Consider the following 12,369-nt stretch of genomic DNA (forward strand, 5'->3'; position numbering starts at 1 on the left):
TTTAGAACAATTTGACCTATCCCTTTAAGTGTGCATTCACAGATTCAGTTTTCCAAACTAGGACTGGAGTGAAAAAGACTTTATGGTCCACTGCTGCTTTTGGCTTTGAAAACTGCATCTGAAAAACTGAGCGTGTGAACACACAATAAGATGCAGGTGGCTCTGATTGATGAAGACAAGACCAACTGAAGAATGGACTTACAGAGTGAAAGCAGAACCCAGAAGTTTGGTGAGAGCTATTGTTGGACCTTTTGTACTGCTACTCTGAAACTATGAACATTTTAGTTTCATTTTATGCGGAAGAAAGTTTATTGAGTGTCTGTTGGACTATGTTTTCTTAAAGGTCATTATACTTTTGGACTCTTAGGCCCCTTCCACACTAGTGTTTTTCACACGCGAGTAATGCACATGCTTTTGAAGCGCAGAACTTGCATTGCACTCTGTCCCATTGTTTCCAATGGGCCTTTCCTCATTTGCGTTGTTTTTCACGCACATGCTTGCGTTTGTTTTGACGCGCATCAAAATCACAGCATGCTCTACTTTTGCGTTTCTCACGCGTTTTTCCCACCCCACAAGCATTGCAAGTGCAATGCGAGTGCAATGCGTTTTAAATGGATGGGTTGCTAGGTGACATGAATAAGAGTATTTCCCCTGCTCGAGATCGAGCATTTAATTAAATAAACACACTGAAGAACAGTGAAGAATAGAATAAAAACAGTGAACACAGTGAACACAGGATCATTTAAGTGAAAAACACAGTGAAGAACACAGTGAAGAATAGATTACAGATGTTCGACACATCTGCTTACTTGTCGGGAGATACGCGCGGAACGGTGCAAACAAAATAGCATGTGAAGAACACTATACACTCACCGGCCACTTTATTAGGTACACCATGCTAGTAACGGTTTGGACCCCCTTTTGCCTTCATAACTGCCTCAATTCTTCGTGGCATAGATTCAACAAGGTGCTGGAGGCATTCCTCTGAGATTTTGGTCCATATTGACATGATGGCATCACACAGTTGCCGCAGATTTGTCGGCTGCACATCCATGATGCGAATCTCCCGTTCCACCACATCCCAAAGATGCTCTATTGGATTGAGATCTGGTGACTGTGGAGGCCATTTGAGTACAGTGACCTCATTGTCATGTTCAAGAAACCAGTCTGAGATGATTCCAGCTTTATGACATGGCGCATTATCCTGCTGAAAGTAGCCATCAGATGTTGGGTACATTGTGGTCATAAAGGGATGGACATGGTCAGCAACAATACTCAGGTAGGCTGTGGCGTTGCAACGATGCTCAATTGGTACCAAGGGGCCCAAAGAGTGCCAAGAAAATATTCCCCACACCATGACACCACCACCACCAGCCTGAACCGTTGATACAAGGCAGGATGTATCCATGCTTTCATGTTGTTGACGCCAAATTCTGACCCTACCATCCAAATGTTGCAGCAAAAATCGAGACTCATCAGACCAGGCAACGTTTTTCCAATCTTCTACTGTTCAATTTCGATGAGCTTGTGCAAATTGTAGCCTCAGTTTCCTGTTCTTAGCTGAAAGGAGTGGCACCCGGTGTGATCTTCTGCTGCTGTAGCCCATCTGCCTCAAAGTTCGACGTACTGTGCATTCAGAGATGCTCTTCTGCCTACCTTGGTTGTAACGGGTGGCGATTTGAGTCACTGTTGCCTTTCTATCAGCTCGAACCAGTCTGCCCATTCTTCTCTGACCTCTGGCATCAACAAGGCATTACCGCCCACAGAACTTTCGCTCACTGGATGTTTTTTCTTTTTCGGACCATTCTCTGTAAACCCTAGAGATGGTTGTGCGTGAAAATCCCAGTAGATCAGCAGTTTCTGAAATACTCAGACCAGCCCTTCTCGCACCAACAACCTTGCCACGTTCAAAGGCACTCAAATCACCTTTCTTCCCCATACTGATGCTCGGTTTGAACTGCAGGAGATTGTCTTGACCATGTCTACATGCCTAAATGCACTGAGTTGCCGCCATGTGATTGGCTGATTAGAAATTAAGTGTTAACGAGCAGTTGGACAGGTGTACCTAATAAAGTGGTCGGTGAGTGTATATGTGTGTGAAGAACACATTGCAGATGTTTCCATACATCTGCAATGTCTTCTTCACACATATATATTGTTCTTCACATACTATTTTGTTCGTACCGTTCCGCGCTTATCTCCCGACAAGTAAGCAGATGTGCTGAACATCTGCAATCTATTCTTCACTGTGTTTTTCACTTAAATGATCCTTTGTTCACTGTGTTCACTGTTTTTATTCTATTCTTCACTGTTCTTCACATCTGCTAACTTGTCGGGAGATAATATACGCGCGGAACAGTGAAGAATAGATTGCAAATGTTTGCATACATCTGCTGACTTATCAGAAGACATTCTTTTTCAATTAAATAACACATTTTATTCCATTGACTTAAAAATTGCTCGTGAAAAATGCACCGAAAACGCAAAAAAAACGCGAACAACACCCGCGTGAAAAACGCAAAAACGCTAATGACTCCAAGGAAAATGGAACAAAAACACAGCCAAAAATGTCAGTTTTTCACGCATTGCACCCTGATGTGAAATGCAACGCTAGTGTGAAAGGGGCCTTAGGTCTATTGCTCATGAGCGAGTCTGAATCTTCCCAGATTGTCTGGCCCGAACGCTCAGAGACCAGCGGCCCACATTTATTAAAGTGTTTGCACCAAAATAAACGTACAAACTGCTTCACATGTGTTTATAAAGTGTCTGCGCCAGTTTTGTGTCGCGGCTGCTCTGTGCACCTCAAGGGGCTCTTACTGCTCAGTCGGACTGCGCACCACAATTCTGCACCATGAACAAAGTGCACCCAAAAAAAAATTGTGCATTCTGCCGCAGAAGTGCAGGGGGTGCCAGATTCATGAAGAACGTGTGCCAAAGTATGTAACTTTGTGCCAGACCACAAGTCCGTCTGAAGGGGTCCCGTTTTTCACAACTATTAGGGACAGTAATTTACATAAGCTTTTTAGTGGATTGTGTTACCTTTTACAATCCCATCTTTAGACATTAGAACTGAAAGTCCGCAGTCCCATGCGTGGACAAGTTCTCCGGTGTACAATCTCGTCACAGTGTGTCCATGCTGCTTAGCGACACCAGATTAATAATTACTAATGAGAAAACCGGAGCCTTTATGTTGCCCTGTGCTGCGAATCTCTCAGAGCACAACCTCTTCTCACAGTTACCTTTGCTTTGTCTGTATAGTTTTATGCACCACTAATACCTTCTCAGCTAATTAGTGGAAGATTCTAATTAAACTTTTATATCTGCTATTCAGCGCTGTGCCATATTTTAATTCTGTGTGTAAATTGGATACGATATAGTGATTACTGTAACGTTTCATTTGTTAAACCCTCTTCATATACAAAGTTAATGTTACCCATTGTAACACTGTGCCCATCACTGCAACATATAACAATTTCTATCCACAAACCAATGTGACAAGGGAATTCTGGCGCAAGCGTGACTGTCGGCATCGGAGATCAGTCTCCGGAAAGCACAGCACAATGTATTAAAGTGGCGCAAGGCTGTAAGTAAGTCTTACATGGACTGCGCCTCAATTTTGCTCTCTGAACATTTTTTTTCCTGGTCTATTGTGCGACAAAAATTGCGCCTAAAAATGCCGACAAAATACACATAAATGTGACGGATAATGTGGAAAAGTAAGGCCACGCCCACTTGCACAAAAAAAAGACGGAGGAGTCGGGATATTGGAAACATCTATTCTTTCTGGGGCAAACTCATTATAAATGATCCGCAACAACTCTGCATCCAAAAAAAAAAAAGATCACGGTATTTTTTAGGTGCAGATACGATAATACATGTCCCCCAATATATTAATAGCAAGGCAGGACCACAGAGAAGACACATACTCTAGGGCCTCCACCATATACCCTACCTGCTGGACACTCTGTGATCCCTTTTCAGCCAAAAATGGTGATAATGTGTAAAACTGAATGTTCAGAAGAGTAACGTCAGAGACCTGGGCCTGATTAAGGGTGGTAGAGGTCCATATGCGAAAAAACGGTGGGGGGCCTGTCATAGGATACGGAGAGTCTCTTCTTTTCTACAAAAAAGCTGATCATAATTACAGTTTGCTGCTGTTCCACAAGGAAGCAGGGACTGCTTCTATCATATATTACTATGATGCCTGGAGTTCCATCCTCAGCGCTGTCTTTGATCAGATAAATATGGCCATCACACGGTGTGGAATTCATGGACTGACCAAGGTTGTGTGTCTCTGGCCTAATGGAGTCACTGGGCTTGGCTGCATAATTGTTTAACTGTTCAAGTCTAGCACAGTGCATTGATTGGGAAGCAAATAGCCTTGTGCTCTGAGTGGTGGCCAGAATACACTGGACAATCCCCTTAAGGGTTACGTGTCCATTCAGGGCCAGCACAAGCACTGGGCAAGTGCCGGAGTTGCTGGGGGGCCCACCTAAGGCTGTACATAAGGAATCCATGAGGGTGAGGGGGTCTGCATCTAATGAATCCATAGGGGGTGAGGGGGGCTTTATATAAAATAACCAGAAGGTGGCTGTATATAAAATAACCAGAAGGGGGCTGTTTGGGGGCTATTTTAGGGAACAGGAGACTTTTTTTAGTTTCTGAATTTTTAATGCTGCCATGTGAGTTCACTGCAAAGAGTCCCACTGAGGCTCTGTCACCCAGGGGCCTACTGAAACCTGGGTCCGACCCTGTGTCCATTGGTTAAGGGCATGAATCAGGGAGAAATTGGCTTTGGGCCTTCCAGTCAGGGGTAAACCTAATCTATTTGCTGCCTGAGGCGAGTTATAGAACCGCACCCCCTCTGCCCCATCTCTAATAATTATTCCAGGAAGAAATGACCACAAACTGACTTTTTGCCGGAGAGTGAGGAAAGTAAAGCTACAAGCCGATACATTCTTTATCCAGGGGAGGGAGGGAGCTATATAGCAGATCTGACAGTGTGTCATGACTGTGATAGCAGAGCGGAGGATGTCATGTGTAATATGCATCTCATAGATCTCATCATCTCTCATCTCTGATAAATCTTATCTCCCTTTTCCTATGTGTCAGATACTACTGAATGTTCAGAAGCTAAATGAAAGTGTATATAAACCTGTACCCTGATAATCTAACCACATTGTCAGTACACAGCATCTCACAGCACTTGATGAATCATAATGTGTCTGCTTACACAGTCCCCGCCCACACTCTGGAAATTTACAAGGACCATCACTGACTTATAGGAGCTAAAACATCAATAAAACTGAGTACAATTGTAAAGAAAGGGGTTACAAATTATCTTTATTGTTTAAACATCACGAGGGGATTGAAATTTGAGAATTTTCTTTCAAGGACAAAACCCTTTAACTGCCTGTATCTCTTATTTAGTAGATCACTGAATGGGGATGGGGTGATCTGAATGGTGAGATGCTTTTCTTTAATATGTCACCAGAAGCATGTTGCTAGTGACACTCTGCAATCTCTAAATTTGACTTATCTTGGGCAAAAATTACGCTGCTCTGCTCGTTTTCAAATTATTATTTTTAAGTAGTTGGGGGAGATTTTACATAAGAAAGGACATGTCATCCACTACTTGAAGGGCTGGTTGTTTAATGGGGTAAAATCTGGTGACAGGTTCTCTTTAACCTTTTTGATAAACTACAAAAAATAATTATTTGAAGCCAAGATTACTGAATTTACCAAAGATAAGCAGCTGTAACATCGAATAACATCAATCAGTCGTGATTAATCATTCATACTAGGGATGAAGACAAACAGGTAACCTAATCCTACACTGTTTCATGACATATTTAATCATTTGTGTACTATGAAAGGAAATGAAGCTCGTCCTGCAGAGTGATGCCTGCTCCCAGTCATCTGCATTGTGTTGGGCTTAATCTGTTATGATGAGAGAACGTTAAAAGATGTTCCAAAATGAGGGGGAGGGATGTTTCCTAACTACTTGTTCAGTGGTTCTGTATCTTCAATTAATGTAATAACACTCTGCTGGTGTAAAACTACTTAATACGTTCTCGGCCTTGGGACTTGTCTACAAGATTGTATTTTGGGTGACAAATGGAGTAGTCATGCCTTTTTAATATTTTTTATTAATGACCTCAAGGAGGGTTTACACAGTAAAATTTCAATTTTTGCTGATGATAATAAGCTCTGTAAAGTCATTAATACAGAGGCAGATAGTATTACATTACAGGGAGATTTGTGGAAGCTGCAGGATTGGGGTGGAGAAATAGCTAATGTAGTTCAAAATAAATAAATGTAAGGTTATGCACTTGGGCTGTGGAAACAAAAAGTACAATTATAAGAAAAGAAAATAAATTTGCAGGATGTACCAATAGAGGACTAGATTCTCATGACAAAGAAATTATTTCTTCTCTTATACTAATAACTGGTCAGACCACACATGGAATACTGGGGCACATTTATCAGGGCTTGTGTGCCTAAAATATGGTGTACGAGCCCAAAAATTTGCATAATTCCTGGTTTACGCCAGAAATTGCACCAGTTTCTTCCATTTTGCAAACTGGTGTAGGGGAGAACAACCAAGATAATTAGGGGAATGGGAGGACTAGGACAAGGGGGCATCCTCTATGGAGAGGTGGTTCTACTATCACCATAGACAGGGGGCATCCTCTACTCCCGAAGAAGAGGTGGTTCTACCATCACCATAAACAGGGGGCATTCTCTACACCTAGATGAGACGTGTTTTTACTATAACCATAGACAAGGGGTATCCTCTACACACGAAGAAGAGGCGGTTCTGCAAACACCATAGGCAGGGAAATCCCCTACACCTAGAGGAAAGGCGGTTCTATCATCACCATAGACAGGGGTCATCCTCTACACCTAGAGGAGAGGAGGTTCTACCATCACCATAGACAGGGGGCATCCTCTACACCTAGAGGAGAGTTGGTTCTATCATCACCATAGACAGGGGGCATCCTCTACACCTAGAGGAGAGGTAATTCTACCATCACCATAGACAGGGGGCATCCTCTACACCTAGAGGAGAGTTGGTTCTATCATCACCATAGACAGGGGGCATCCTCTATACCTAGAGGAGAGGTGGTTCTACCATCACCACAGACAGGGGGCATCCTCTACACCTAGAGGAGATGCGGTTCTATCATCACCATAGACAGGGGGCATCCTCTACACCTAGAGGAGAGGAGGTTCTACCATCACCATAGATAGGGGGCATCCTCTACACATAGATGAGAGGTGGCTCTACCATCACCATAGACAGGGGACATCCTCTACACCTAGAGGAGAGGCGATTCTACCATCAACATAGACAGAGGGAATCCCCTATACCTAGAGGAGAGGTGGTTCTACTATCACCATAGACAGAGGGAATCCTCTACACCTAGAGGAGAGGCGATTCTACCATCAACATAGACAGAGGGAATCCCCTACACCTAGAGGAGAGGTGGTTCTACTATCACCATAGACAGAGGGAATCCCCTACACATAGAGTAATGGCGGTTCTACCATCACCATAAATAGGGGGCATCCTCTACACCTAGAGGAGAGGAGGTTCTACCATCACCATAGACAGGGGACATCCTCTACACCTAGAGCAGAGGCAGATCTACTATCACCATAGATAGGGGACATCCTCTACACCTAGAGGAGAGGCGGTTCTACCATCACCATAGACAGGGGGCATCCTCTACACCTAGAGGAGAGGAGGTTCTACCATGATTGACCTAATATACTATGTTACTACTATGATGAAATCTGCTCAGTTCCTTCTGCTCTATAACACACTGCCTGTAGATAGGACACTATGTACAATTTGCTTGGCTGCTCCTGCTCTATAACATGCTGCCTGATAGTTTTCCTGCTTTATAATATGCTGCCCTCAGATAGGACAATGACCCAGATTTACTAAAGCCCCTGTGCCAGTTTTCTGTCTGACTGCACATTCTTTCATTTGCAAACTGCTTGCACATGTACTTAAGAAGTGTCTGAGACACATTTGTGGCGCACGCTGCACTATATCCGACGCGACACTAAATTCTGCACTGAAATGATCGTTTCGGTGCTCAGTCAGACCGTGGTACACATTTATCCTCTACACCTGGAGGAGAGGTGTTCTGCCATGATGGACCTAATATACTATGTTACTACTATGATGATACTCAGACTGTCACTTCTCTGCCTGCTTTGAAGAAATAAGGGAGCACTGGGCCTTCTTTCAAGTGCTATATACTTTTTGGACTTCCCAAATTTAAGTGAATCTACTATTCATCAGCATAAGTAAACATAATATAGTAACATTGATAAAAAGATATAATAGATAAGGCTTAATAAAGACAGAGGTCCATCAAGTTTATCTTGCAGAGTTGAGCCAGACAACAGCACCAACCCCTTCCCCAATTAGGCAGATACCAATTTGCCTATATTAGGGGAAGAAAATCTTATAAATATCCCCACCAATTCCTCAGTAAATATAATAAAAGTAATTGATTTATTTATGGGATTCTCATCCCACATACTGTATATCAACATACTCCAGCACCACAGTATGTGAGGTGCTGTCCAGGAAATGACATATTCCGATGGAATAGGGGACTGCACTATCCACAGGGATGCATAGTCACAAGTGGTCATGTAATTACGCTATAGCCGCCATTGTAACACATGCGCAGACAAGCTGATGGCCTGAAGAATGTATCACCACATTACATGGCATGGTAGCTTCAGTCTGGGGAAGGTTGAAGACATTTCAGACCGTAATACACATTTAACATGCAAAGGCCAACAGAAGTGTGTCCCACTACCCATGTTAAAGGTGCACCAAAAAAAGTGGTGCACTCTGTTGAGGCAGTGTAGGGGGTGCCAGATTCATTAAGAAAGGGAGCAGAAATGCGTAATCTGGCGCCCCTGCAAACTATACAAGCAAACTGCACATATAACATTTTGCACTGTTTTTTAGTAAATGTGGGTCAATATGTGCAATAATTAACTTCTCTGCTCTATAACATGCAGCATGCAGATAGGACACTATGTACAATCTGCTTAGCTCCTCCTGTTCTATAACATGCTGCATACGGATAGGACACTATGTGCATTCTGCTCAGCTCCTCCTGCTCTATAACATGCTGCATACAGATAGGACACTATGTACAATCTTCTCAGCTCCTCCTGCTCTATAACATGCTGCCTGCAGATAGGACACTATGGACAATCTTCTCAGCTCCGCCTACTCTATAACATGCTGCATACAGATAGGACACTATGTACAATCTTCTCAGCTACTCCTGCTCTATAACATTCTGCCTGCATATCAGACATAATGGTTAGTGGGACAGGTTCTCTGAATACAACAATCTACTTGCATATACATACAGTAAACTAGTCACACACAAGGCCTCTGGTAGTTTAAGATTTTCAATGTTTGTGCTAGGGAACCATGATCTCAAATAGCTTGTATTTTAATATCAGGTCTACTGCTACTGCAGACAATTTCCATGTAGTATCGCTTGTCAGTTTATGTACAAAAGTAGATAATTCAGATAAAAGCAATATAATAGTTAATTGTTGGGCTATTCTTTAATGTGGCTCCAAAAGAAAAGTCAAATTGAACAAAGCTGCATAAAGTTTCTCTCCCTGTAGATAAGGTAAAAAAAAATGTTCCCCCACACTTATCAGCACTAGATAGCGTCCAATTGCTGCTATTTGTATTTTGCTATTGGATCCTGTTTTGCCGCTACCTTACCACTATCTGATCACTCCTTTCTTGACTACCCTGGAATTACTTGCTTTGGTAAGACCAACTTTGGTCTCTTTGTAGAAATAAATGAATGATACACATGTGGATAAAATAGTTGGTAGCGCTCGTTTTAGGAAAGAAAAACCCACAATGGTCACAGAAATAACTTGAATCTGACAAAAGTAAAAATAAATGAAATGTCTATGACCATGAACATTGTACCATGCAAGAATTTGCAAGTATTTCTGATGGCATATAAGCAGTGATAAATCTCTCCCATGGTGTGTACACGTGGTCCACGTGGACCAGACAAAGTGAAGGAAAGAGTTGTCTAAGTGGCTTAGAAAAAAAAAGATAGATGAGCATGTTAAAGGTAACGGTTATAAAACCATCTCCAAGCAGCTTGATGTTCCTGTGACTACAGTTGCACATATTATTCAGAAATATAAGATCTATGGGACAGTAGCCAACCTCTCTGGAGGTGGCCGCTAGAGGAAAATTAAAGACAAATGAAAGAGACAAATAATATGGTAACAATAGAGCCCAGAAAAACTTCTAATGAGATTTTCAAGCTCAAGGAACATCAGCGTTAGATTGCACCATCCGTCGTTGTTTGAGCCAAAGTGGACTAAATAGGAGACGTCCAAGGATGACACCATTGCTGAAAACAAATCATAAAAAACTAACACTGGAATTTGCCAAACTACATGTTGATGACAAGCCACAATGATTCAGGGAGAATGTCCTACGGACAGTTAAGACAACAATCAAACTTGTTGACACATAACATCACTTAAGGTACATCAACTCTATGTTCACAGATGGAAAAATGAAGCATATCTTGAAAAGAACACTGTCTCTACTGTGAAACATGCAGGAGTAATACATTGGACTATTCTGAAGTGGCCTTCTAAAGATTGTGCAACAAAATATTAAGTAAAGGGTGCCATCATTTCGATCCACCTGTTTTATTTTTTTTCTGTTGAAGCATGGTGGAAAAGTAATATTTGCCTTTCATTTGTTCATTTCTATAGAAATTTTATTTATTTTTACATTCATCAGAATCAAGTTATTTCTGTGACCATTTTTCTTTCAGTAAAAAAGGGCTATTTTGTCCACATGTTTATATTGCAATTTTACTTTGTTTCCGCTGCATCCTCTGTAGGTATTGCTTAAAAATCTCCAGAAAATACAGCCGGAAAAAAACACAACTTTCTCTATACAGTCAAATTTGGGATAACACTGCAACGTTTATCATGTGACACTGTGCCCATTAGGTCGGCTCTCCATAACAATAATAATGCTTTCCTGTACAATTGCAGTGAATTTTAATCACTAATCTGTGCCATAGGATGCACACCGAAAAATCATAAAAACACCACCAATGTAGAGAATAAAATAAAAATATAAATCAATAAGGACATAAAAGTTAAACAAGAACAAAAGTTTTCATAAATATGCATATCTATGGGTTATATAACATACAAAACAACTCAGCCTATACATATATATGACGAAGCAACTGCTTGCAAAATAACCTGTGACATGAAAACCAGCATGGCCGGACCTCGACAGCTGAGATAAATGTGCACCATGGAGGAGGCTTACATAAGACTAGCCCCAATAACGCCTCCTTATTAAGTGTCCCCTGTGTATAATATCTCCCCATTACCCCCCAAAAACTCACCAGATCTGGAAGCACAGAGCGGCCGTGCGTATGTCCTGCTCCTCTCGCAGAGTCATACAGTATTTGTAGGGTCTCTGAGCTTACAGCTCACTGGGATTATTAATAGATCACCCACTCAATGGCAGTCCCTCTGGCACATTCCTCACCCGTCTCAGCTGCCCCCTCCCCAAATTTTTTTTAAAGTTGAACACACACACAAACTTGTAAGCACCAGGATAGTCCCAGGGTCATGTGGCTTCAGTGTGGCTGAGCATTTATATGGGACATTGCACTATTTGTTACTTTTTATCATCTTTAAATCTGTATTCTTATTATGACAGATGATCACGTTTTAGGATATTTATTTTTCATCAACCACGTCACCTTTACACATAAATTTCCACAATTGCAATGTAGTAGGTGGGATACTGGATATAAGATTAGTATGATATATTAAGGTTTAGCAATTATGTAATTACTGGAAGCCATTAAACACTTATATGACTTGTCATACAACATTACAGTAAAATTATTTTGGGTCCCTTTATTGTCCCTGAGACCTATTCTACTGGAAGCTCAAAGCTGTCCCCACGGTATGTGGCGTTCATTTCACAGTAAATAGAGACTAAAACATGTTCTTGACCACCATTTCCAGTTTATTTCCAGTAATTGTATAATCACCATAGAAAGTTAAAGGACATCTACCACCTGGATGAAGAATTGTAAGTCAAGTACACTGACCTACTGGTATGTGCCCCCTCTGGCAGGATCTGCTATTCTTTAAGCTTCCTATTCCCTTGCTTTAAAATTATGCAAATGAGCCCCTTAGTCTCATTTGCATAATTTTAAAAGCTTTTTTTTTTTTTTTTAAAGCAGGGCATAAGAAGCTAAAAGATGCACAAATCCTACCATAGGCACACCAGTA

General features: G+C 41.7%; 1 protein-coding gene across 1 annotated transcript in view; it reads right to left on the reverse strand.

The window, feature by feature from the left end:
- The window catches only part of KLHL30 (kelch like family member 30), a 42,273-nt gene extending 30,673 nt beyond the window's left edge, over window positions 1-11,600 (reverse strand). The window contains exon 1 of the mRNA XM_072143254.1: window positions 11,466-11,600. The gene's annotated coding sequence lies outside the window, so the exon portion shown is untranslated. The remainder of the gene's footprint in view (window positions 1-11,465) is intronic.
- Between the last annotated feature and the right edge of the window lie 769 nt (window positions 11,601-12,369).

Source organism: Engystomops pustulosus, chromosome 3 (genome assembly GCF_040894005.1).
Source record: "Engystomops pustulosus chromosome 3, aEngPut4.maternal, whole genome shotgun sequence".
NCBI classification, from domain to species: domain Eukaryota; kingdom Metazoa; phylum Chordata; class Amphibia; order Anura; family Leptodactylidae; genus Engystomops; species Engystomops pustulosus.